The sequence below is a fragment of the Taudactylus pleione genome, unplaced genomic scaffold (assembly GCF_031769625.1).
Source record: "Taudactylus pleione unplaced genomic scaffold, aTauple2 ptg000462l, whole genome shotgun sequence".
Taxonomy (NCBI): domain Eukaryota; kingdom Metazoa; phylum Chordata; class Amphibia; order Anura; family Myobatrachidae; genus Taudactylus; species Taudactylus pleione.
The window spans coordinates 95,684-118,979 of NW_028284864.1; the positions used below are offsets into that span (position 1 = coordinate 95,684).

General features: G+C 47.1%; 1 protein-coding gene across 4 annotated transcripts in view; it reads right to left on the reverse strand.

Moving 5' to 3' along the window:
* PACSIN3 (protein kinase C and casein kinase substrate in neurons 3) overlaps window positions 1–22,597 on the reverse strand; it is a 102,059-nt gene extending 79,462 nt beyond the window's left edge. For 3 of the 4 annotated variants that reach the window (XM_088448635.1, XM_088448632.1, XM_088448636.1), the window contains exons 1-2: window positions 22,394–22,597; window positions 1,565–1,845 (exon numbers count right to left, since the gene is read on the reverse strand). The gene's annotated coding sequence lies outside the window, so the exon portion shown is untranslated. The remainder of the gene's footprint in view (window positions 1–1,564; window positions 1,846–22,393) is intronic. The other variant, XM_088448633.1, reaches the window with a different exon arrangement.
* Between the last annotated feature and the right edge of the window lie 699 nt (window positions 22,598–23,296).

The following is a 23,296-nucleotide window of genomic DNA, read 5'->3' on the forward strand; positions in this document are numbered from 1 at the left end:
GTAATAATAATCTCTGAAACCTCTGCAGAATAAAACTAACTCCTTGGGTGTATAAAGGGTTCCCGGGGGTAGAACTTCAGGACATGAATGTACATATGTAATTACAAAGAATCTGACCACAGTAAGCAGAGTCATATCGGTAAGTAGCTTTGAAGTTACCAATCCAGTTGCTTATTTCAGCAGTACAGACACTGCTGGAAAATGACATATTATGCATACAGCTTCCAGTGAATCAAAGTAGATCCTAATAATTCTTCATCTATTTACACAATCTTACAGAGTGCTGGCAAACTGGGTACCTAGGGGTCTGCAGGGGACAAAATGCTTACAGGATCTCTGAAAACAGTTACAACGTGGAGAGAATATAGAAACCCTCACAATTCTCTCTATGCAGGCACATTAAACATACAGTATGTGCAGATGCTGGCAGGAGTATACACCACTATAGAAAACACACTATACACATCTTGGACATAGAATTGCTTTGGGTGGATACTTGCTTGGTCCACTTGCCAGCCGTACAGATGCACTACGTTTACAGCAGCATACCCAGGTCAAAAGAGCCTGCCGCTTTATCTGCAACTGTATATTAAAAAAACACACACACACACACACACACACACTAAGTAAATGCCTCTAGCTGTAGGCTCGTCCAAGACAGCTGGCATGAAAACTGCCCTAACGGGTTTAAAAGGAGATTGAGTCAGCTACAAGTGTACCTCCCTGATACCCAACACAGTACAAGCTAGGAATAGCTCTTCCCACAGAAGCAGCCGTGTCCCCCCCCTTCCTCTAGCACAAACTGCGCTAACATGATAAGCAGATAAAACAAAGTCTCTTCTTTTAATGCCTTCGCTCTAAAATGACCGACGCGATGCTGCCAAAAGCCGTAGGTTTAAGCGCCACAGAAATAGAGAAATGAAGTCTCCTTGGCTCAGCCCTAAATAGGTCCACTGTCCAGTAATCAGATTCTGTCACTGCAGGATGCCATATCCAAAAACCAAAATATAAACAGGATATATTGTATATGCAGTACAGTCAGCAACAGGATGCCAAGGATGGACTTATGCCTGCTGCAAAGTAAACAAACCAAGACAGAGGGGCAGTTTCTCAGCGCACCAAGCCTCCGCACAGCAGTCTATGGGCAGAGGTACCCTGGTGCACTGGCAGAGGAAGAGTTACTGTGGGTTCCTGATTGGAGGGGGCTCAGATTTCAATGTGGCATTTTCTGAAGCATTTTAACCTTTACAGCAAGACTGTAGCAGCAACACTTGATAAGGAGCGCTTACCAGCCCTGCTCTACAGTACGCCCTCCACCCCCCGAAATCTTTAGCTCACTTTCTGCAGAAAAATCCTGCAGCTAAAATAGGTCAAATTACTGCAGACAATTCCACGTACAGGCTGCTGAACTGTACACAACACAGAAAGCCTCTCGTACATTGCCCTGCAGGCAGTCCCTGCACACCGGTACAGTTTTACAGGCAAGAAATTGTTGCTGGATTTCGGTATCAATGTACAAATCCCCTTCCCCACAACCACTAGGTTCTATATATCAGTATCTTACCTGGTTGAGAAGCAGAGAGAGGATGCAGACGGGGAATGCTAGGATAAACACTTCCCAGGAGCCTTTGGTTTGCCTGGCAAACAACTAGCTTGGAAAATTTCAATCTGCGTTGGCACGGAGCAGCGACAGCGCTGTGTGAGGGAGCTGTATTCAGGCACGGATTGAATTAATCTACGTAATGCAGGAAGATGCAGGAGCGTCCACAGACCGCATACAGTGGAGGAGCCCTCTTGAATTCGTTAAAGAATCACAGTGCTGAACTGGACAGAACAAGCTTTGTTCTGGAGGGGGAAAAAAAAAAAAAAAAATTATGAAGATAGGAGGGGTGGAGGGAGCCGACACAACCTTAGATGCTTACTATACAAAAGAGCCAAACATCATGATCTAGTGTAAAGGTAGGAATAAACCACACACAAAGCAATAATACACAGGACCTATGAACCAGGAACAAATTGCCCAGTTACTAGATTAAGTAAAAAAAAAAAAAAAAAAACACACCCCCCAATATGAGAATTACAGATGTGTCCTAATACACTATTGCCACAAACTCCCCATTCTCGGCGCACCAGGTCCCATGCAACTCCACTTGCACACATTCTAGCGGAAGAGACGCTTGGCGCACCAGTCGCAACACGATATGACAAAACACTTAACAAGACCTAGAAAAAAAGCCCTTCAGCTCGTGTATGGACTGGAGACTGCGGTAGGGTGCCTACAATGTAAATTGAAAGACCTGGGCATTGTGAAACGAGGGCTCCCCAGATGAACTACATCTTATGAAGAGGATGAATCACTTGTCTGAATACATAGACAAAAGTTGAGTATATACTCTGAATGTTGTGTGTTGTTTCCTGTAATAAAGGGTGTTCATTTGTACTCACTCAATTGGTTGTGTGTATAACTATTCACTTAGATCAGAAAGAAACCCACCGTTATGCACCCCTTCAGCCTCAAAAATCTCCAAGAGACAATTAAAAAATAATTAATTGGATATGCGACACTTATATCGGTGTGTAACAGACTCTTAATCTGTACACACAGTGCTACGACGCAGCAGCCGCGGCTTTTCCACGCCAAGTTCCTTTGTACAGATTCAGACTCAGTCACACACAGATACACAAGTGTTGCATATTAATCAGTGCAGTATCGTGAAGCGGTTTTGTCGCACCTCGTTGAGACTGAAGATGGCCAAACACCGATATTTTACACGATTTGGCCGATTTCGACAAATCGTGACGACAAATTGTGTAAAATATGCCAAAATCGTGAGTCCCCACTCACGATCGCGATGCGCGTCCCCGCTGGTCGCACATTGCATAGTCAGATCTGCCGTACAGTAGGGCAGATCTGACAATCTAGGACACGATGCACTGTGAAAGTCTGGATGCAGGAGAGATCGTATGAAGATTGGACACCAAATCGTGTGAAGATCGTGTGCAGAGCTGCCGGGGAGAGTTTCAAGGGAAATCGTACACATCAGCTGATCGTGAGCACATCGCTATGTCTGTGGGCACACCTTAAGACGCACTTTCCAGCAGAAAAAGACACTACTCTGCTCAGCGAAGCCCTCTCCAGCAGGCATCTTATGCCGCATGGCATATTGAGGCCACATCGGTACAATTACAAGACCACATTTGGCAAGAAAGGCCCAACATGCACTAAACATCGCTGAACCTTCATAATCCCCAGCCAGTCACTACGACCTATACATGCCAACTTTTAATCTGCCCTACCCGGGGAGAGGCAGCAGTCAGGCAGTGATGGCGGCCAGACCATTCGCGTCATTAGGCCCTGCCCCCTCGTGGCAAAACTTCCATGAATCATTTTAATAGGGGGCGTGGTAAATGATGAGATTATAATAGAATAGCGTCATTAAGCCCCGCCCCCTAATGACGGACTACAGAAGTGGGCGGGATGCGGGAGAAGGGTCTACACTGCCGTGGATTACCCCCAAAAACGGGAGCCTCCCGCGACTTTCGGGAGTGTATGCATGTATGCTATGACCTCCATCATTACCAGAAAGTTCCTAAATGATTAGAGGGCAAGAGAATGCATGGAAATCAATTTTACACCAGGGAGCCATAGATATGACAAACATTATTCAGGTACTCTTTAAGTGGTCATTGTAGGGGAGGTTATTAGTGTTGGCAAGCAGGACAAAAGATCATTTAGTCAGGTTTTATAGGTAATTTACAGTATAAGAGGACAATGTGTGCTTAAAGCAGGAAAATCAACTCTGCAATCAGAGATTAAGAATAAGGTTAATGACATTTCTATGCTAAACTCCTTCAGTGCTGAGGATGAGTGGGACTAGTCCTGCACTTATACTGTACCTCAAAACTGGAAAGGATGAGTTCCACCACCTTAAAAAACAAACAAACGTGCCTGAACCCCGAGTGGTACTTTACATTGATGGGGGCAGAAAGGAGGGGTGGCAGAATGACGTAATCACATCAGCACTCAACCTTACACTATACATTAACAAATAAATCTGCAGAGCCATGAGGATGTGTTAAACAGGTTTAACCAGTGCTAAACTATAGTAAGAAACAAGATCTTACAATAAATATAAAGTTGGCCTCTGCTGGATGACCAACAAAATTATTATTATTAATATGCGGTCAATATACTGACAGTTGGGACGCCGGAGCTTAGAATGCTGGCGCCGAAATCCTGACAGAATAGGAATGCCGTCAATATACCGACAGTTGGAATGTCAGCGCTTAGAATGCCGGCACTGGACTCCAGACACCTGTCAGAATCCCAGTGCCAGCATCCTGACGGTAAGTACTGGGGTTAGGGGAAGGACCAGGCGGTTTAGTGTTCGGCACAAAGGGGGGAGGTTAGGCTCAGGCACCAGGGAGGGAGGGGTTAGAGTTAGGGGTGGGGAGAGGGAGAAAGGTTAGGATACTGACTGATAAGTGTCGGTATCCTAATCCCATCGGGATGCCAGCATCTAGATTATGACCGCCGGGATCCTGTACCCGACCCGTATGCCGAGCTGAAGGCCTATGTTAGGAGAAAAAGAGTAACATACAAGCTTAGTTTACGCCAGTAGAAGTGGCTTCACAGTGTTACTAGTAAAAGCAAAACGTAGCATTTACCATGTAAAGTACAATGGCTGACAAATACGAAATAAAAGAACAAATTAATTGCAAAAGACTCGTCTTACCTCTAAAAAGAAAAAAGTCCTTGACTGACACATTCCGAACGCAAATATCAATTAAGTAATGTGTGTAGGTGGCTGCGACTTTATATAATATAGAAACCACACTAACTCACAAGCCATTCGTGGGGGAATCAGGACACAGACACAGGTGCTGATAGTCATCATGATCATCACATCATCTGCTGTCCTGCAAGGCACCTTAAATAGGACAGGGGGTGAGAGTCACAGTAAGTGACTAGAAGCGGAATATGGGAGACTTAGGACTTGCAGTGGCCACAGCACTTTGAGAGCCAGTTTACTGCCAGGTGTCCAGGTGAATGGGATTCAAACCCAACCACAGCAGTGATGCAGCAATTCAAGGGAGGAGAGAAGTTACATTCTAAGCATTAATCTCCCATCCGCTTCCCATATATTTTACACAGACACACAAATCTGTCAGTGAGTGTTATACTGCAGGAGTCTGGGGTGAGAATTTATAATGTATACAGGATACTGTATAGCATTTAGGAAAAGGTCCCATGCTTGGTGTTGCGGCCATCCCACATTATGAACACAGCACAGATGGTGTAATGGTTAGCATTACTGCCTCACACACTGAGGTCGTGGGTTCAATTCCCACTACGGCCCTAATTGTGTGGAGTTTGTATATTCTCCCTGTGCTTGTGTTGGTTTCCTCCGGGTACTCCGGTTTCCTCCCACACACCAAAAATAGGAGTTACGGTATGACATACCTTTGTTAACTCCTTTTCTTCGAGGTCCATGGGATCCACAGCCATCACATTGGTGCCTGGATGAATCCATAAACCCCAAACAGTTAATCCAAGCTCTTGGCTCCCAGGATGCACTAGGTCCTCCCCCATATACCCCGCCCCTGGTCACAGGGCATCGGTTTGTCAAAGTCCACCAAGAGAAGGCAAAAAAAAAAAGGTATATAAAGGAAGGACATATGTTCTCTAGACATTCTCTCCACGACGGAAACACTCAAGATACAACAAAACTACCCATTAACACTAGGTGCGTTAGGGTGGGTGTCCTGTGGACCCCATGGACCTCGAAGAAAAGGAGTTAACCAAAAGGTATGTCATACCATAACTCCTATTTTCTTCTTCGGGGTCCATAGCCATCACATTGGGGATATACCCAAGCAGTACCCCTAAGGGCGGGAACGCTCCTGTGTCTCGGAAGAAAGGAGGATCCTGCGCCCAAAGGAGGCATAGGTGTCAAATGCATAATATTTTATAAAGGTGTGGACAGACGACCACGTGGCTGCCTTACACAATTGTTCCGCAGACGCGCCCCAGCGGGCTGCCCACGAAGGACCCACAGACCGCGTAGAGTGTGCCCTGATAGGTGGGTCCTAGGGTGCCAGACTCTGAGTATATGCTTGTCATATGGTCATATGAAGCCATCTTGCTAAAGTCTGCTTATTGGCTGGCCACCCCCGCTTATGGCAGCCATAAAGAACGAAAAGAGAATCAGACTTCCTCAATTTGCTGGTGCGCTCCACGTAAAGCACGTACAACATCCAGGGAAGCCTCACCTAAGGACAGACCTGACACATGAAAAGCTGGTACCACAATTTCTTCGTTTATATGAAATCGTGATACCACCTTAGGGAGATGTCCTGCTCGGGTCCGCAGCACCACTCTATCCTGGTGGAAAACCAGAAAGGGAGAGCGAACTGACAAGGCCGCCAAGTCGGACACTCTACGAGCAGAGGCAATGGCCAAAAGAAAAATTGTTTTTGCTGTTAACCATTTGAGATCTACCGACTAATGGCTCAAAGGGGGAAGCCTGTAAAGCCTTAAGAACTAAAGACAGGTCCCATGGTGCTACCGGAGGAACAAACGGAGGCTGCACCCTCAAAACTCCCTGAAAAAAGGTTTTAACATCAGGCAACGAAGAAACGCTACGCTGGAACCAAACTCCAAGCGCAGAAGCCTGCACTCTTAGGGAGGCCAGACGAAGACCCTGCTCTAACCCTGACTGGAAAAAAGCGAGTACATGGGAGATCCTAAACACACTAGGATCATATTTTCTCAGTTTACACCACTGAAAGAAAAAAAAAAAAAAAAAAAAAAAAAGCACGCCAAACCCTATAGTAAACCTGGGCCGAAGAAGGCTTTCGGGCCCTCATCATGGTCTTTATTACTGGCTCTGACAACCCTTTGGCTCTTAACACGGAGGCCTCAAGAGCCATGCCGTCAAAGCTAACCGAGGGAGATCCGGATACCAGCTGGGACCCTGTAACAGCAGATCTCGCCTGAGAGAAAGCGGCCAAGGCGTGTCCACTGAGAGGTTTTGTAGATCGGTAAACCAATGGCGCCTGGGCCAAGCAGGGGCTATCAATATCACCATGGTGTCTTCTGACACCACCCTGGAAGAAGAGCTAGAGGCGGAAAAAGATACGCCAGCCTGAACTTCCACCTTACTGACAACACATCCGTGAAGTCTGCCCGCGGGTCCCTGGTCCTGGACCCGTACCTGGGGACCTTGTGGTTGCGATTTGAGGCCATAAGGTCCATCTTTGGAAGACCCCATCTGTCCACTAAGACCTGGAATACCTGCGGGTGGAGAGCCCACTCCCCCGTGTCTATTTCCTGCCGACTTACAAAGTCTGCCTCCACATTTTGTACTACTGGTACGAAAACTGCCGTTATCGCAGGAAGATGACGTTCTGCCCATACAAGGATCCTTGACACTTCTGCCATGGCTCCCTGACTTCGGGTGCCTCCCTGCCGATTTAGGTAAGCTACTGTGGTAACATTGTCGGACTGTACTTGCACCGGCTTGCCCTGCACAAGATCCTGGGCTTGTACCAATGCCCTGAAAACTGCCCTCAGTTCCAGTACATTTATGGGTAGACAACTTTCTGCCTTTGTCCATCTCCCCTGGAAGACATGCGGGCCTAACACTGCTCCCCAACCCCGAAGACTGGCATCGGTGGAGAGGAGAGTCCAATCAGATATCCAAAACGGCCGACCCTGGTTGAGGTGGTCCGTCCGTAGCCACCAGGACAGGGACAACCTGACCTCTGGGGAGAGGTAGATCTTCTGAGATTTTATCGACCGATAATCCCTGTTCCAGCATGAGAGAACCCACCGTTACAATGGCCGGGAGTGGAATTGTGCATATTGCACCAGGCTGAAGGTGGATACCATTGACCCCAGCACTCGCATGGCCGCATGCACTGATACCCGCCTGTTGTGTAAAAGATTGCGTATGCGCCCCTGTAGGATCGCAATCTTCTCTAAATTCTCTCGGTAAAGCAGAGATTGTAAATACAATCTCTGCTTTACCGAGTCCAGTCGTGCCCCTAAGTGCACCAACTGCTGTGCTGGTTGAAGGAAGGATTTCTTCTAGTTCACAATCCAACCGTGCCTCTGCAAACAAGAGAATCATCTCGAGATTCCTCATCAACTCCTGCGAAGACTGCCCTAGCAGAAGGAGATCGTCTAAGTAAGGCAAAACTCTGATGCCCTGGCGCCTGAGGGCTACCATTATCACCGCCATGACTTTGGTAAAAACCCAGGGGGCTGTGGACAGGCCAAACGGTAATGCCTGAAACTGAAAATGGTCCTGCCCTACTGCAAACCGCAGAAACTATTGATGGGATACCACAATGGGCACATCTAAATAAGAGTTTTGAATATTGAGGGATACCATGAAGTACCCTGGTTCCAAGGCTAATACTATTGACTTCAGTGTCTCCATATGAAACCTGGGTACCCGTATGAACGTATTGAGGTCACTTAAATTTAGAATTGGTCAGAAAGACCCATTTGGCTTCCGAACCAGAAACAGGTTGGAATAAAACCCCTTTTGCACCTGTTCCTGTGGCACTTGAACAATCACCCCTGTCCTCAACAGGGAGTGAACAGCTTGTTGTATAGCCAACGCTTTCACCGACCCCACAGGCAGGGGTATGGAAAAAAAACCTTTGGGGCGGACTTCTCAAAAACATTAGGGCATAACCCTGGGAAACTATTTCCCGAACCCAGGCATCTGTTGTTGTGAGATGCCAGACGTTCGACAACTGAAGAAGTCTGCCTCCTACCCGGGATCCCCCAGGGGGAGGCACGTCCCATCAGGCCACGGGTTTATCCTGTGGCTCGGAACCCGGGCGTTTGGTTTGCCAGGGCTTTTTAGGTGATGGCTTTCTACCAACACCTGCTCTACCAAAAGGCTGCCCTCTGACCTTCCCCTGAGGCAGAAAGGAAGACCTTTGTCTAGACCCTGATGCTGAAGGTAACCCTACAGCCTTAGAGGCTGCAATTTTGTCCAATTTCGAACCGAAAAGGACTCCACCTGTGAAGGGCAGAGACTGTAAGGCCCTCTTGGACCCTGAATCAGCCTTCCAATCTCTTAATCGAGATGCTCTATGAGCGAATACAGAGGCTGCTGAAGCTCTGTCAGACAATATCCCTGCATCTAGAGCTGCCTCTCCAAGGTAAGAAGAAGCCTCCTTCACATAGGAAACTATATCCTGCTGTTCTTTGGACAACTCAGGCAAGGACTTGGCCAAAGCCTTCATCCATTCTTCTATAGCTCTAGCCACCCAGGCTGTAGCCATTGCCGGCCGGGTAGCTGCCCCTGAGATTGAAAAAAATAGTCTTAAGGCAACCCTCCAGCCTCTTATCAGTAGGATGTTTAAGGGAACAGGCTGAAGGTACTGGTAAAGTGGAAGACTTCATTAAATGTACCACATGCGTATCCACTGATGGTGGAACCTCCCATTTAGAACACTGCTGAGAAGAAAACGGATATAAAGCCGAAATCTTTTTAGCTACATGGAACCTCTTGTCCGGAGCCTTCCAAGCTTCGCCCAGAAGTTCCGATAAATGCTCCGACCCGGGAAACTCTGCTTTGACCACCCGCTGGCGCTTAAACACCGGAGCCTTCTTATGTATAGGCTCTGCCTCCTCGATATTCAAAACCGCTTTGACCGCCCTAATTAAGAATGGGACATCAGCCACTGGGAAAAGATCCCCCTCTTCTGTGGAGAGAGATCCCTGAGAGGATACTTCATCCTCCTCAGAAGACAAATCAGAATCTGTGCCCTGACTTGCCTGTGTAGCCAAACGCCTTCTAGCTTTTGGCCGTACAGGATTGGCTAACTGAGGCGGCTGCTGAAAAGTCAAAGACGACGAAGGGCCTGCTTGCCCCCGCGCATATCTATCCAAGATGGTAACATAGGAGGCAAAAATACAGCTGGCTGCAACTGCTGCTGAACTATCATCCCCGGAACAGCTGGAACTGCCAATCTCTCGGCCACCTGGGCCATGATCTGGGAAAAAGCAGCCCAAGGGGGTTCCTGACCCGAAGGCGGCAAATTTGATTGCTGTGGAGACTCTAAAACATCGAACACATAAGCCATTTTGCACAAAGTCCTGAGAGGACAAACCTGCCTTACAGGCTACACATGATATCAAAAGAGGGGCCTCAGCCACCTGCCTTTCAGAATCTTGACATATTTAAAAGATATATATATATATATATATATATATATATATATATATATATATATATATATATATATATATATATATATATAAAACCCCGCCCCACACACCGGCTGCAGGGAGAGAAACAGTAATTAAATGTAAGCAATACACACAGTTTCACAGGTCACAAACAATGCATTGCATATATACTTAGAGTCTATGCAATTTGTTTAGGCTCCCATGCACTATAATTAGCAAAGCCTAGTAGCATATATGGAGCTTCTGTATAAATGATCCCAAAGGAGAAGTATACAAGGAAACTGACCCAATGTTTCCTGAGCAACAGACACTGAGTGTAGTCTGTAGTTGACTCAAATAGGAGGCTGGGTGGAGCAACCCAAAAGCGGGACCTCAGGAGGGCCGTAGTTCGGGTTGGGGGGAGGGGCCGCCGGGGAAGCGTGCCTCCCCTATGCTGTATGGACCACCCAGCAATTGACATGGGCCGCCCGCCCGCCCCCCCTGCGGCTGTCAGACATATCCCGGTGGTCTGTGAAAGCAGACCCAGTGACTGGCTGCCCACACAGCAATCCTCCGGCCCGTCTCTAAGCCGGAGGACGGACACATTGTGACCGCGGCATCGGCGGCCACCTACCTGCACCCCCGCTCGGTCGCGGTCCAGAGCCCTCTTGTCCGGAGAGCCCTGCCGAAATCACTAGCCACAACTAGCGTTGCAGCGCCGGCGGGGTTTGCTGAAGCAGAGACCCGTGCATCTGCTAGACGCGTGGTTCCCATGTGGGAACACGTGCCCTTGCCTTCCTGTAGCTTGAACTTCGGGACTGCAAACAGTCCCACTGCTAGTATGGTGCCTTCTCGCACCAAACAGTGCACCGATGCCCTGTGACCAGGAGCGGGGTATATGGGGGAGGACCTAGTGCATCCTGGGAGCCGAGAGCTCGGATTAACTGTTTGGTGCCTGGATGAATCCATAAACCCCAATGTGATGGCTGTGGACCCCATGGACCTCGAAGAAGAAAGTATACTGGTAGGTTAATTGGCTCCCAACAAAATGAACCCTAGTGTGTACTGTACGTGTGTGCATATGATAGGGAACATAGATTGTAAGCTCCACTGGGGCAGGGACTGATGTGAATGGACAAATTCTCTCTGTAAAAGCGCTGCAGAATGTGTGCGCTATATAAATAACTGGTAATAAATAAATGAACGAACACTTACAGCAGGAAAGAGACAGAAAGAGGACCAAATGTGCACCTTGACAAAACCATTTAGCACTGCTGGTGGGGGAAGATAACACTGCAGAGAGATTGAGAGTTAGGATGAGCGTGTCCTAGCTGAACTCTAAATCGCTGGGCTAAATATAAAGCTGTCCAGTGTTTATGGACTACATGCAAAAACAGGCAGCATTTACCACGCTGCAAAGAAAGAAAAGAAAATATGTGCACCCCTTGTATTGCAATATGGTTTGTCCAGGTGCAAAGTTGATCCCTCTCTCCCAACTCATCAGCCCATTACATTGCCGTGAGATAAACCAAAATATAATTTGCCATCATACCTTTTGGATTGGAGGCTATCAGCATCTATGAAGCACAGCTTAAACAGCCCTGTTTTTCCAATTGGGAATATTGGCCAGGTACCCCAACCTCCTTAATCATAGTGTGGGCCCCAAACTGGTATCAAGGCCTAGGAAGTAATTCATGAAGGGTAGGTATTAGGGAGCAAGTAATTGCTACTGTTGTAGGCTGCAGTTCATATAACGTTTTTCTCTGGATTTAGGTCTGAAGAGTGATACCTAAGACTGGGCAGTTATGTATTCAAAATATTAAAGGTTAAACAATGTACACACTTACCAAACAGAGCAGGCGATTTGCTAAGCTATACACACTTACCAATCAGTATGTTGGGCCAGACATCACAACTAGGCGGGTGTTTAAATTTATGCCCAGTTGTCAGTGTGGGGAGTCCCTGCCGCCAGGGTACGGGTGGTTTGCGGTTTGTCCCTACATACAGGCAGATGCACAGATATATCGCCATCGGTTGTGCTGCAAGGCTGCCTGATAGGCCTGTGAACGACTTAGTTCAGACACACAGGGTGCACACACCTGCCGGTCCCCAATATATCATTCGTTGTTCAAATCAAACACTATATCTAGTAGGGTGTACCCAGTACAACTTTCATAATCGGATCCAGATAACTATTTAGGTACATATTATGCAATATATAAGTAGTGCTCCTTCTAGGGTGGGCAGGGGGCTCTCAAGAGCATTGTACTGTACTTGCGTGCGGTCACTAGAAAAGGGGCATGTCCAGCATTCACAGATATGCTGGGCTGGCCCCAAGCTCTCCCTGCAGCGTGAATAAATACTGTGCGCATGGCATCTATTCACTCGCCAGAAATAGTTTCAACGGAACTCCCCCTCCCCCCGGGACACTGCTATTTTAGTGGGGGCGCCGCCAGGGAGCATTTCATTGACTTCAAATTGGGCAGGGCGTGGCACTCCGCTGAAACAGCCTGGCGGGAACACTAAAGCTGCATACACACAAACGATTTAGTAAACGATTTTTGTTCATTTTTTCAATGGAAAAATGAAAAAAATAGTTTACTAAAATAGTTCGTTTACTAAATGTAATGAATGATTCTTTTGAACTACAAACGATTTTTGCATATTCCCTTACTGAAAATCATTGCGTTAGTCAGTCTGACTGAACTACAAACATGAACACGCATGAACGATAATCGTTCATCGTTTTAACTCAGAAAGTGAACGATTTTTTGCAATCGTTCAAAAAAGTGCAGGGAAATGAGCAAAGATCGTAATAAATTTAAGATTTTGGGGTGGAATGTACCAAGCATTGCATTTTGAATGCGATACATCAAGTCACTTACCACATACACCGTCATTTAACGCCATATGCATGTATATTTGCTATTAAAACCACAAAGAACAGCTCTTCTGATGAGAACTGTCCTTTGCGGTGGGAGGACTTCCTGGTTTATGACCAGGAAGTCCTACTGCGCATGCGGGATCATAGGCCAGCGCATGAGCGAGCTGCAAGGGACCCTGGGAGGGATCCTATTGGATCCCGCTGGAGAATATCCCACCCAAAGTGTTCTGAAATCCCAGCACTGTTTTCCGGACATATACTGGGCCCGACTCCAAATTGGTAATATAGTAAAAAACAGAGCGTAACATTGCACCTGGACAAACCATTTTGAAATGTAAAGGGTGCAAATACATTTATTATTTTTGCATACAGGATTAACACTGGCTGTTTTTACATGTATCCCACAAATGCTGGACATCTTTCTTTTCACACTGCAATTCAGATGATAGTTAGGGCACACCCTTCCCAAATCTAATTCTCTCTGCAAATTTTAAATCTGCCCCACCTGCAGGCAACATGGTTTTACCCAGGTGCAGTTACTTTTTAGTTTCATACAGGAGGCTCAATGCCACAGATCGCACATTGCTTCCGACAAACTGCAAAGTGCTCAGTAGGTCAATACGATTGAGCAGATGTTCTCAACTTTAGTCCTAGAGGACCCCCCAGCAGTTCTACTAAGCACTTTTCAGTTTGTGAGAAGCAATGTGCTCTCTGACCCAGACAAAGATTGATGTATACCTCCATCACAGCGGTGCTCAACTCCAGTACATATCAATGTTGGTTTGGGAATAGTAGGTTTAGTAAAGAAAGAATATACAAAGTTCTGTTGGCAATATTTATAGAGAATGTTCTTGGGTGTAATAGGGCAGGAAAGTGAAGAAGGTGGTTTGGATATTTGGGTAAGCGGCCTACATTGGAGAATTTTTCAAGGAACGCTTATTTGGAAGCTATGAGGAAAGTCCTGTTGCATTAGGGCGGGATGTAGTCAAGAAGCAGACGGTCTAAATGCCGACAGCCGGCTTAGCGACTCTCTAATTCCGGGAAGGTACTAATGAAACTAACGAAAACTCGACGCCTGTCATTATCCATATGCTGGGAGCCCGGCATACCAAACAAAGGAAAGCCGGGCACAGACAGCTGCAGGGGGGTGGGGGGGGGGGGGGAAGGGTTAGGTTTTAGGGCTCCCGAGGGACTTAGGGCTAGGCACCCCCTGGGAGGGTTAGGTTTAGGCACTTAGGGGGGTTAGGCACCCCTAAGGGAGGGTTAGGGGGTAGAATTAGGTTAGTGAATACTTACCTGTGACGATCGGGATTTTCCCCCTTGCCGGGCTGCCGCTGTCGGGAACTGAACAGTCGGCCATGTGTACGGCGGTAATACCTACTACACCCATTAGGGTATATAGTGAATGTAACCCAGTGGCTCCCTAATTTTCTAAATGTAGAACGCCAATCCCCTTTATGTTAGTATCGGGTGCTTTAGGATTTTATAAAGTAAAGGTTACAAATTAAGGGACTGGCAAGGTAACAGAATATTAGTCTGTCTGCTGCTTTCAAAATGGGCCATAATGATGAAATTCTGGCTAGTGACTGCAAGAAGGGGATTTCATCAGTCAAGGTGATATTATACAAGCATAAATTACACATTATGTAGTTTCTTGTTTGGCATACGAGCATATTCAGGACATGTTTCCTAGATGTACCTAACAGAATTCGGCATCGTCCTGTGTTGCCCTCATCTAACCTGAGTCACAGATGACACCTAAGCAGCAAGCCTGAGAGGAACAGTGATTGTCATGTAGGGGGCTGATCTATCATGCAGTGAAAATAGGGCAGCAGTGGATCAGCAGAGAAGCTCCCATGGCAAAAGGTCAGCTTCTAGCCAATATTTGATATAACGGAATTGATAAATACTCTGATTGGTTGCTATGGGCAACATTAACCCCATAGTCAGAAAGGGAGACTACAGTAAGTAGCTTTTGGTTTAGGGCAGTGGTTCCCAAACAGGGTGCCATGGGTTGGTGAAATAATTTATGGTCTATGCGATAGGCAAAACCAGTGCTGAATGCAGACAATCAAAATATGACAGAGGCGCAACCATGTCCACCAGATAACAAACTAATGATGTCAGGTAAGCACAAAATTTAATTGTTTTTTTGCCGAATTTCTAGAGAAGAAACTTTTACTGCAGTAACCAAATTGGTAGAGTAGGTGGAGATCAGATGGGGCTGGGTACAGGATGCCGGCGCTCGGGAACCAGACAGTCAAAATCCCAACGCCGGTATCCCGAAAGGGTTAGGATACTAACAATTGTCAGTGAGTATCCTATCCCCCCCCCCCCCAAACCTAACCTCCCCACACCCTGCAACTAACCCTCCCCCTCTTAGTGCCCAACCCTAACCCTCGCCTTAACCCAGTTACTTACCTTCGTGATGCAGACGCCGGGATCCTGACAGGTATCGGGATTCCAGCGCCAGCATTCTGTCGGGATATTGACCAGGAACACAATCACTGAAGGGTGCTTTTGCCTGTTAGCAAGACAAGCAGCACAGGATCAAACAGTCCAAGAAACGTATCGTTTGTATGAGCTATGAGAGGTCAAATGCCAAATGCAGCAGAGATTCGCCCTTTAGATTTAGCAGTAATAAAGTCACCAGCCGCCTCCAGCAACGTCTCTGCAGTGTTGGGAACAAATGACAGACTGCATGCAGAAAATCCAAAAGGTGATATGAGGAAAGACACACATGAAGAGCGTGTAGGCAAGCCACTCAGGAGGCCTGGAGTAACACTGGGAAATGGGATGGGGAGAGGATATGCAGCATTTACACAGCATAGACGTAATTACCACATACTGGAATAATGATGAGAAGGTATTAGGGGAGTGGGAGATGCTAGATTAAAGAAAAGAAGACAGACAATCAACATGCGACAGAATAGAGTAGACTGGACAGCTAGTACAGCGGGAGAAGAGCTCAGAAACTTTGGGGCAAATTTACTAAGCGAGGGCTTTTGCCATCTGCAGATCCTCGGCGCGATTAAATCTGAAACTTATGTATTTGCAAACTTGAACGAGGCCCCAAGTGAGAAGTGATGGCAGCTGGATGGGTTAAAGCAGAGATGGGGAACCTCAGGCCCAGGAGCCATATATATGGTCTGGCCCTCTGAGCTTTTTTCTGCTAGCCTCATCTGGCTAGCAGGGAGCCTAGAATGGCATCCTACAGCCAGAATCTATGCAGCAGTGCCGCCTTGAGCATCCTTAGGACACTTCAGACGGTCACACCGCTGCCCTTACAGCTCCCCGGTGCATCCTCAGGATGCTCCAGGCACTGCTGTAAGCACCGGCGATTGTGGCCCCATCCCTGTGTGATGTCACACAAAGGGTTGCGGCCTGCACCTGGCCCGCAAACAATGTTATATATTTATCAAAATGGACCTGGCAGAAAAAAAGGTTCACCGCCCCCGTGTTAAAGGATAAAAGATTTAAATGTATGAAAGGAATTTGATGCAAGAAGCCTGAGTGAAGTTGTAATTTCATAGAACAGATTTCTGCACAAGTACGAGGAGGCGTTAGATGATCTGCAGTAGCAACGCTAAAATTTACAGGAGGTGGTGAAGAGATACTGTAGCAATTGATGTCCTGAAAGGCCACCAGTAACCGATTTATCGCAACTGCCAATGTTTTCAGACCGATGGCATTTGCTTTGGCATTGCAGTATGGCGATGGTTGCCACCATCGCTTGCTTCTTTCCAGTACGCACTTCCCCCGATGTTTGGTGATGTAATACACCAAAGAGGAAAACACTGACTTAGCGGGAGTGCTCCTTAGCTGAAAACAGTCCATGTGCCATTTTTAGTCATGTAATGGCAAAAATGGAACCATTCGATACCTCGCTACCAATGGCCATCCTTACACTAAACACTGGCTACAGTGTTGCATAAGATACACACAGTTGGGCTTCCTAGTTTATCCAGGACAGTCAGAGCACATTCACAAACGTATAACTGCATGTACTTTAGATGTAACATGTTAATATTCTGCGTGTGCTTTTACCAATATAATCTATTCTACTAGCACGTTAATGTATGACAGGTAGAGAGTGCTAGGTCCTAAAAAAAATGTATTGCAATGAAGGAGCCAAGACCCTGTATCATCCTGCATGGAGGAAACAAATTATCCATCATCTCCCACAATCCAACTTCCGTAACTTTGGGGGTTTTTTTTGTAAACAAAAAGGTTTTTTCACACACTATACCTGCGTTTAAATGAGGAAATTATAAACTTATTTTATGGTTTTAAATCACATTCAGTAGAACCAAAATATAAAACATCTTTTTACCATCTATAAACCCTGCAAGTCAAAGTATCGCCACAATCAAACCACACATGCTCCAAAATGTTGTGATTTATAGAAATCTCAACATGTGCCTACATTTTTTTTATATAAAAAAAGCAAATTTACAGAATATAAATTAAAAAAAAATAAAAAAAAATCCTCAAATCTTCCATACAAAGCCATGATGTGGCGTTAGCTGAACATTACACCCAAATAGAGACAAACTGTCGGCCATAAGTCGCACCAAACGCAGAACTCAGATCAACGTTTTATTATACAAGGATTTGTTGTCAGTTTTCGGTTCACCCAAGTTAGAATCCAGTTAAACTAATCCACCAGCAGATATCCCAGCAGTGTAAATCGGTGTATTCACTAGAATGGCATCCTACAGCCAGAATCTATGCAGCAGTGCCGCCTTGAGCATCCTTAGGACACTTCCTAAGTGTAAATCGGTGTATTCACTGGAGCGATATCGGCCCGATTTGGCCAAATTGGAACGATAAAATCAGGCATATCGTGCAGTGTGTGCGCCTAATTTGCTCGCTCCTGCAGTCACATGCGATATTGCGCAATTGGCCGTGCTGCACAGCCAAATCACACGGTTTTGCATGTGGCGCCATACAGATTAAGGACTGATTTAGTAATCGTTCTGTTGTTAATTAAAATCGGGTAATGTGTACCAGCAATCATGAGATTGCCGGTCGCTCCAGTGTGTACCCATCCTTAGTGTATATAATACACGGGTTTAAAAAAAAACAAAACCCTATAATAACTAAATCCTTTGAGCAGTATAGTGATGTCACATGACTGAAAGCCAATGGCTGTCTGGTTACATAATAACCTTTATGTAGCACGCTGACATAATACATAGCACTTTACAGAAAGTTTGTTTTTATCATTCCCTGGCCAGTTGAGCTCCCAGACTAAATACTGAATCATGACATTAACCTAGAAGTACTTTGTTGTATTGTGGTTAGAAACCAGGGGGCCATATATAACAGCTTGCGGATTGCAGACGAGATCTCAGCAACGTAAACCCATAGATTTAAAGCAGCTATTTAAAAGGCAAAAACAAGGTTGTGCTGCTGTTATATTGCATTTTGTTTATGTCTGTCCTTGAAGGTTATTAAAACCTGTAACGCAGCACGCACCTACCTGTGACTCTGTGCCATCTTATACAAGCCCTCCGAGTGCCGCCCATCGCTCTGGGGAGGGCACTGAGGCATTTATACCTTTCGAGTTTGCATGAGTGCCGGACTTCTCCGTTATATACAGAACACGTTATATTATCTAATTACTATGGCTGCAATATACCTGCAAACTAGCGCACACGTTGTAAATCAATATCCTCAGCTGATCGCACTTAACTCCATTCATCCAGATTACACTGCTGTCAGCCTGACCTCACTTTCCGCGAACTGACTTACAGGTAAACACGGTTACTTGGCATGAAATACACCGCCAATACCTGCTCCTAAGCTTAAAGGCCCGGTAAACATGAAAGTAATAGTTGGCCTTCATAACAAGCCATTAAGGCTATTTATAAGTATATAGGTTAAACGTTTCAGATCAGAAGCTTAACAAGACTGAATATATTAGAAATAAGTGTGCTATTGGGTGAGGGTTTGGGAGTTATTCCCCTACATACAGCCACTGCCATTACAGGACATGGCAGACGGCCATTTTTCATCACCTTTTGCAAAGGGAGAAAAAAACAAACAAAACAAAACCACCAAAAACAGCTGATACAAGAGCTTGCACTGAGTTACACAGCAATTACAACAATGAAGGAATGAGCATTATGTGTTTTGAATGCACATACAGGTGTAGAACACTACACCCATTGAGACTATTCCAATTTGCGGTTTTAGGAACACAGCTTGTTCCATTTCAACGCATTTAAAATCAAATAAAGCACTTTTCTCCTATAGGACTCAGTGCTTGAAAAAAAACTAAACACACCACAAGATACAAAACAAATTTAAGTATTAAAAACATACAGGAGAGCTCTGATATCTCATTATTTTATTAGAGACACAATAAATACTTGTGTAGAGTTTTTATTAGCTTTAAAAAGCACATTACAATTACCAGCAGGCAGTCTAGACCAGCTGCACTGTAATTCATGCCCATTCTTCAATCACCTTATTACCAATACCCCTTTTCCACTGAATAACCCGGGTTATTGCTGGGTCTACTTAGGTCGCGGCTCAGTGGAAAAGGGTTCCAGAAAAATAACCCGGGTTGAGTGACCCGGAAATCCAACCCTGGTAACGGTCGAGAGTAAACGGCACGACCCGGTCACGATAATCCGGGTCATGCCTCAAACCAGCGAACTCGCTGTCTTCAGTAGTGCTTGGAGAGGACATCTCCAAGCGGCCGTTGTAATGCCGGAAGACCCAGGTCCGATGTGAACAGCTAGACCCAGGGCGCACCCTGGGTCCAGTGTAAAAAAGGTAAAACCCAGTTCCAACCTATGCCCAGTGTCAGCAGAGCTGTTTTTTTGGTGGAAAAGATGTACAACATACACCAGAAGTTCCTCTGAGAAATTACTTGTTTGAAGAAAATATAATTAAAAAGGTATTTACACCATCAGCATCTCTCTACTTACTCCATATAGGAGGTTCTATCTGTAAGGCTGTAAAGCAGGCACGGTCACCATGGATGGTCTCTGAGAAGCAGATAACTACCCAAGTAAGATTAGTAGATTTTTATTATATATAAGAAATGGGGCCCTGGGCAATAATTTATGGTCCTAATCTAAATCAGTGGGGGAATAAGTGTCACCTTCTTGCACCCTAAAACTATGATGCTACTAAAGTCATCCACTGGTCAATTCCTCACAACACTTACCTGGTCTATCCAGGAGCTCATTGTTCTCATCCACCAACCTACGTGCCCTTACTCATTATACTACACTACTGCAGTGCACTCACACCACTTCACCTCCTAATCTAGAAGCTGTCACTCCCTAACATCACTCACAATTCAGTCTCATCACCTACCCTCTATTTCTGACTTGTAGTGCACATTCCCATGTATAGCTCTCTAAACCTAGACACCGCCTCTGCAATGACACCTTGTTCTCCACCTCACTACTCTCAGCCTGTACGTCACCTCTAGACCCCACTGCACTAACCTTTATCTAAGCAGCACAGACCCCAACACCCTCCTCCTGCCTGTTTCCAAGCAGTGTAGCGCAGACCCCCCCAACACCCTCCTCCTGCTTGTTTCCAAGCAGTGTAGCGCAGACCCCCCCAACACCCTCCTCCTGCTTGTTTCCAAGCAGTGTAGCGCAGACCCCCCCCAACACCCTCCTCCTGCTTGTTTCCAAGCAGTGTAGCGCAGACCCCCCCCAACACCCTCCTCCTGCTTGTTTCCAAGCAGTGTAGCGCAGACCCCCCCCAACACCCTCCTCCTGCTTGTTTCCAAGCAGTGTAGCGCAGACCCCCCCCAACACCCTCCTCCTGCCTGTTTCCAAGCAGTGTAGCGCAGACCCCCCCCAACACCCTCCTCCTGCCTGTTTCCAAGCAGTGTAGCGCAGACCCCCCCCAACACCCTCCTCCTGCCTGTTTCCAAGCAGTGTAGCGCAGACCCCCCCCCCAACACCCTCCTCCTTCCTGTTTCCAAGCAGTGTAGCGCAGACCCCCCCCAACACCCTCCTCCTGCCTGTTTCCAAGCAGTGTAGCGCAGACCCCCCCCAACACCCTCCTCCTTCCTGTTTCCAAGCAGTGTAGCGCAGACCCCCCCCAACACCCTCCTCCTGCCTGTTTCCAAGCAGTGTAGCGCAGACCCCCCCCAACACCCTCCTCCTTCCTGTTTCCAAGCAGTGTAGCGCAGACCCCCCCCCAACACCCTCCTCCTGCCTGTTTCCAAGCAGTGTAGCGCAGACCCCCCCAACACCCTCCTCCTGCCTGTTTCCAAGCAGTGTAGCGCAGACCCCCCCAACACCCTCCTCCTGCCTGTTTCCAAGCAGTGTAGCGCAGACCCCCCCAACACCCTCCTCCTGCCTGTTTCCAAGCAGTGTAGCGCAGACCCCCCCAACACCCTCCTCCTGCCTGTTTCCAAGCAGTGTAGCGCAGACCCCCCCCAACACCCTCCTCCTGCCTGTTTCCAAGCAGTGTAGCGCAGACCCCCCCAACACCCTCCTCCTGCTTGTTTCCAAGCAGTGTAGCGCAGACCCCCCCAACACCCTCCTCCTGCCTGTTTCCAAGCAGTGTAGCGCAGACCCCCCCCAACACCCTCCTCCTGCCTGTTTCCAAGCAGTGTAGCGCAGACCCCCCCAACACCCTCCTCCTGCCTGTTTCCAAGCAGTGTAGCGCAGACCCCCCCAACACCCTCCTCCTGCCTGTTTCCAAGCAGTGTAGCGCAGACCCCCCCCCCCAACACCCTCCTCCTGCCTGTTTCCAAGCAGTGTAGCGCAGACCCCCCCCCCCAACACCCTCCTCCTGCCTGTTTCCAAGCAGTGTAGCGCAGACCCCCCAACACCCTCCTCCTGCCTGTTTCCAAGCAGTGTAGCAGAGACCCCCAACACCCTCCTCCTGCCTGTTTCCAAACAGTAGCACAGACCCCCTATACTCATCCAGGCTGGCTCTAAACATTAGCACAGAGGCTACACTCATGCTAGCTGTCTCTAAGCAGGTAGCACATATCCCCTACACTCACCTGCAGGTCACTAAGCATTAGCACCAGATCCCTACACTCATGCTAGCTGTCAATTAGCAGTAGCCCAGATCCCTACACTCATCCTAGCCGTCTCTAAGCAGTAGCCCAGATCCCTACACCCATCCTAAGCAGTAGCACCAGATCCCTACACTTATCATAGCTGACTCTAAGCAGTAGCACGGACGCTACACTCACTCTTGGCTGTCTCCGGGGACTGATCATCTTACAGACCCGGCCACTCCAATGCCGTCACTTTTCACTAGCAGTCACTCCGCACTCCCTCACCTGGCTCCCAGGCAGCACTCTCACAAGGTCTCACCTCTGGACAGAACAGGCCGAGAATCCAGGGGGAGGGTCGGCCTGTGTCCGTCTGTCTGCTCCCTGGTGTGTACGTTCCTTAGAGGCTCCCACGGTGCTTTCCACGCGGAATGGCAGCGGGTCCCGTTCCCCCGTGTATTATGTGTGTGTGTGTGTGTGTGTGAATTACACGAACGTCTAATCTGTGTATCCGCCCCTCCCTGAAGTACTCCCCCAGTGCTAATTAATAGGATCCCCCTCTCCCCGCCTCCCTCCCTCCCTATGCGGCTGCAGGAAGGTTCTCTCTTCCCTCTCTGGTTGTATTCTGAATTCCCTCATTAATACAGAATCTGACTCCTCTCACCTGTTGTTACATTGCTATTATCCTCTTACTGACATTTACAGGGAGAGGATGTGACTGTCTCCCCCCAGAGGTGCGTTACCTGGCTGCCATGAGGCTGAGATAGGAGCCCCCCAAAATGAGGTTGGGGTGAGTCGAATTGCATTGTACCTCCCCCAGTATTGGTGCATGGAGGTTGATCCTATGACTGGAACTAGGACTATATGATATTGTGATATCTGCATTTTTGTTCATGGCTGCGCAGGGAAAAGGCTCCAGCTAGTCAGACCTAATAGATGGGTGTGTGCCCATATGTCAGTCACAGGTGCTCCCTTAAAGGACTGATCCCTACAGTGGTTTATTATTATTGCCTGAGGTACAGTCTGGATAATCCCCATCCAAACTAGTGGTGTAGATATGTGGACTTGGAACGAGCGGCTGGCTGGACGGCCCCATGAATATGATATATTTTTACTGTTTATCAAAATAAATGGATTATGAGCTTGTTTACACATTTAGGGGTAAATTTACTAAGTTTCTATTGGACTTTAGTTTTATAGTACGATTTAGCTCACTTCAAACCGA